The following is a 5000-nucleotide window of genomic DNA, read 5'->3' on the forward strand; positions in this document are numbered from 1 at the left end:
GGGTAGAGATAGAGAGAGGAGAAGGATATGAGTAGAGAGAGAGAGAGAGAGAGAGAGAGAGAGAGAGAGAGAGAGAGAGAGAGAGAGGGAGAGGGAGAGAGAGAGAGAGATAAGAGGGGTAGAGATAGAGAGAGGAGAAGGAGATGAGTAGAGAGAGAGAGAGAGAGAGAGAGAGAGAGAGAGAGAGAGAGAGAGAGAGAGAGAGAGAGAGAGAGAGAGAGAGAGAGATCGAGTGCAGTGGACCTCCTCAGTACTAAATATATGAACCTTACCCCAGTATGAGATGCTAAGCTGGACTGAGCTTCAGTGATGGAGCCAAACACACGCACACACGCGCGCGCACGCACACACACACGTGCACGCACACACACACACACACACACACACACACACACACACACACACACACACACACACACACACACACACACACACACACACCACTGTGCGTCGTGTCCCTCTGCTAACAGCTAATGAGGCTAGGCACATGGCATGTCTGTGAGCAGCAGAGTTCATGGCCTCCACTGCCTTTAAAAGAGCTGGTGAACCATCTCGGCCACAACGCCACTACAGTAGCACCAAGTAGGTGTTGTTCTAAACCACAGTCTAGACTGATAATATAGACTGGGGTGGCTGTTATTAATATTGCCTTTATTATTTATTCTCGAAAAATCATTTAGGGCTGGCCCTCATATACAGGGATGCCAAGACAGTTTAGAATAATAAAATATACAGAATAAAAGATACAAAATGAAGGATTTAAATATTGTATGTTGTATTTTTACTAGGACCTTAACATTGGTTGTGGAATTTGGGCCAACGAATGTAGCTGGACACAGCTACTGTAGATGAGGAATAACTATGTGCTGATGTGCCAGATATGGACCAATCAGATGGTAATGTAATTGATGGGCTGGATGTATACAAGGACTAATGTTTGGATCCTGTTTGATTGTTTCCTTGGAGCATGGTCCTTCTTTTATGAGACATTTTTTAAACTCACCAACCTACCCTGTCCTTTTTGTTTTACTTGTGATATGAAGGAATTAAACTGCTATTAATGTTACTAATACAACTACCACTAAAGCTGCTAGTACTACTGACACTAGGACTAATTACAGTAGGCCTGTACAAAATGATTGACGTTTAGATTTAAGGATTTAGATAGATTTACAGGGCTATCAGTGTAAATGTAAGGCTATATGAAATGCATAATCCTTTGACATGAATATTTGACATGAATGTGGCCCCTTGCTTATTGATATTTTACATGACCTATGTGCCATATACTTAGGCTAGGCCTTTAGTTTCATTGATAAAATATATTGTATGTCATAGCTTTACACGATTAGCTATTCAAACCTTACCTTCTGATTTATGGCTTTTCATTTCATGCACACCCCACTGCATTTCTTATTAAACCATTCCACTCAAGTGGTCAGATTTCATTAGGTAATTTGGAGTTGATTCTTCACACTTGCGATGAGCTGACCAAGCTTATAGAATAGTGTTTTTTGGAAGGATAACACCGTGTTTCAACCCGTCTTAGAGAAGCCGGGCAGTGTGATCATAATCAGCTGATAACATATGTATCTGCCCCACAGATGTATTTGCCCCACGCGGGTCTGAACCCTCTCGGGGACTCCTGTCAAACTGCAACATAAGTCGGCGTCACCAAATTCATTAAATTGTCACCGAAAACCATTCTCTGATCCCACCCGATAAACATGAATTGACTTCGGCTGAAATTGCATTCGCTCGGAGCCCGTAAAAAAGAAATGAATGAAATAAATATTTGTCATTTTGTGTGACTAAATTGATTTCCCTAACATTTGAGGAAAAATCCAAAAAGTGCACCTGAGCTCACTCCCAGGAGCAAGCAACAGTTCACTTTAAGAACGAGATCCACAGATCGGCTGGGTAGCGAAGTGGACTAAGCTCTCCCCTACCACCACAGAGACTCTGGGATCTAATCTAAACCTCCGGCTTGGTCAGTCATCCCTACTAACACTACTAACGGATGTGTTACGCTATTCATACAGCAGCCAACAAACTCGGAAACAGCAGTTTGCACATGTAATCGATACACCGACTTAATCCTTACACGCTTCACAGCTGCTACGCCGTACTGTAACATGTGTGGAACACTCAACACATCCATGCATCATCACTGAGTTCACAGCGCTGTTCACTGTGTACTTCTGTTCACCGTGCTCCTCACTCCAAATTCATAGATTCGAGACAGAAAATGAAAAGGAAAAAGGATAATCGTCCTCAATCTAGGGACGGGCGAGTTATTTGAAATGACATAGGTATTATAACTGATGGATTTTCTTTGAGCTGACTTTGAGGTTTTTATTTCTTCTATCTGTTGAATAAATTTAACAAATTGGATTCAGTTTCCTTATTTCTTTGACCAATATTATGGAAATCACAATTATGATTCTTTGTATTAGTGAAGGCGAAGATCAGATAAGGCCTTTAGGCTACATTATATTATATATATAATATATAATATAATATATATATACAGTATATATAATATTTGAATAATGATGCTTTCAAATGCCCATCCCAGCCTTAATCCCAGGAGTGTGTCGAGCCATTTAGCTGCACAGGAGCACATCTATCACATGGCTATATCTCAGTGCTATGGCTGTCCTTGCAAAATACCCTGAAGGTCAGAGTGTTGTGCTGTATCCCCCATGTAATAATCATGATAGATTGACACTGCAACCAGAGGGGATTTTCTACCTCACAACGTGTGTGTGTGTGTGTGTGTGTGTGTGTGTGTGTGTGTGTGTGTGTGTGTGTGTGTGTGTGTGTGTGTGTGTGTGTGTGTGTGTGTGTGTGTGTGTGTGTGTGTGTGTGTGTGTGTGTGTGTGTGTGTGTGTGTGTGTGTGTGTGTGTCTGTGCGTGTGTGTGTGTGTGTGTGTCTGTGTGTGTGTGTCTGTGTGTGTGTGGGTTGACCAATGACCACTGAGGGAATCCCCAAGTGGCTGGAAGCTGCTGTCAGTCACACAGCTTTTCATTTTGAACATGAACAGGTCCCAGAGGGTGGCGTTCCTTGGGAACCTTCCTGAAGACGTGAGAGGAATGTGTGGCATAGAGTCCAACACACTTTCAATTATTATATCTTCATTTCCAATGCAGCTACTGTACAAGCAACACAATACGTGGATGACAACATCGTACACCAGCACTGACGTGCTTTCTTGTTATAGAAATAATATGAAAGATGAGAGGAGTACACTTACAGTTGATTACAGCACAATATTGTGCACTTTTTGATCTAATGTCTTTCATCATGGGCATACCTACAGGCAAGGATGAACCTGCAACCCCATGGCTAATAATTGTCAGTTCGAGGCGAAAGATTTACAAAATAATGATATGGCTACTATTGATCTACTTGCCTATCTGTGTTGAGACACTGCTCAGACGTTGATGCTCAGGCACCACAACGAAACACATATCTCTGTTCTTCATCTGTTGCATTTCCAGGAGACAATCCCTGTCATATCTCTACTCATCAATGAACGGATAGAGAACGGACACTGATGGACAGACAAAACAGATCAATGTAGCCGCAGCCTAACTCCCATTGACAACAACCAGCACAGATTTACTTTCTGCGTCAGAGGCACGATTCGTCATCGCAGAAACAAGGAGCATGAAATATGCCAGATGTTATGGTATACGGCTGATATGTGTCTTCTCATGTGGTGACTGGTGTGTGTTTCAGTTGAGCGCTCTCTGCCTCTCAAATCCCACCACTGCATAGAGTGTTCTGCTGGAGGACACCAGTCTATAGACCTCTCAAAGACTTTGTTCCTCTATAGACCTCTCAAAGACTTTGTTCCTCTATAGACCTCTCAAAGACTTTTTTCCTCTATAGACCTCTCAAAGACTTTGTTAATCTATAGATCTCTCAAAGACTTTGTTACCTCTCAAAGACGTTGTTCATCTATAGACCTCTCAAAGACTTTGTTCCTCTATAGACCTCTCAAAGACTTTGTTCCTCTATAGACCTCTCAAATACTTAGTTAATCTATAGATCTCTCAAAGACTTTGTTACCTCTCAAAGACGTTGTTAATCTATAGACCTCTCAAAGACTTTGTTACCTCTCAAAGACGTTGTTAATCTATAGACCTCTCAAAGACTTTGTTACCTCTCAAATACTTTGTTCGTCTATAGACCTCTCAAAGACTTTGTTAATCTATAGACCTCTCAAAGACTTTGTTAATATATAGACATCTCAAAGACTTTGTTACCTCTCAAAGACTGTGTTAATCTATAGACCTCTCAAAGACTTTGTTCATCTATAGACCGCTCAAAGACTTTATTCATCTATAGACCTTTCAAAGACTTTATTCATCTATAGACCTCTCAAAGACTTTGTTCGTCTATAGACCTCTCAAAGACTTTGTTAATCGATATACCTTTCAAAGACTTTATTCATCTATAGACCTCTCAAAGACTTTGTTCCTCTATAGACCTCTCAAAGACTTTGTTAATCTATAGATCTATCAAATACTTTGTTACCTCTCAAAGACGTTGTTCATCTATAGACCTCTCAAAGACTTTGTTACCTCTCAAATACTTTGTTCGTCTATAGACCTCTCAAAGACTTTGTTAATATATAGACCTCTCAAAGACTTTGTTACCTCTCAAAGACTGTGTTAATCTATAGACCTTTCAAAGACTTTGTTCATCTATAGACCGCTCAAAGACTTTATTCATCTATAGACCTCTCAAAGACTTTGTTCGTCTATAGACCTCTCAAAGACTTTGTTAATCGATATACCTTTCAAAGACTTTATTCATCTATAGACCTCTCAAAGACTTTGTTCATCTATAGACCTCTATAGATAGACCATCTATAGAGATTTTATATTTTGTTAACGTTCCAATCTTTAAAAGACAAATTGCTAACCTAAATGACCGGATCTAGCAGAGAATGCACTGATGCTGGTGACCTGATCTGCAATGCTAAGCT

The 5000-nt window shown here is 40.6% G+C and overlaps 1 protein-coding gene across 1 annotated transcript in view; it reads left to right on the top strand.

The window, feature by feature from the left end:
* Window positions 1-5000, top strand: part of cplx1 (complexin 1) — a gene marked incomplete at its 3' end in the record, with an annotated part of 121100 nt that overhangs the window by 1337 nt on the left and 114763 nt on the right. The gene's annotated exons all lie outside the window — the stretch shown is intronic.

This window comes from Notolepis coatsorum (genome assembly GCF_963971535.1).
Source record: "Notolepis coatsorum genome assembly, chromosome: 16".
Classification (NCBI taxonomy): Eukaryota; Metazoa; Chordata; class Actinopteri; order Aulopiformes; family Paralepididae; genus Notolepis; species Notolepis coatsorum.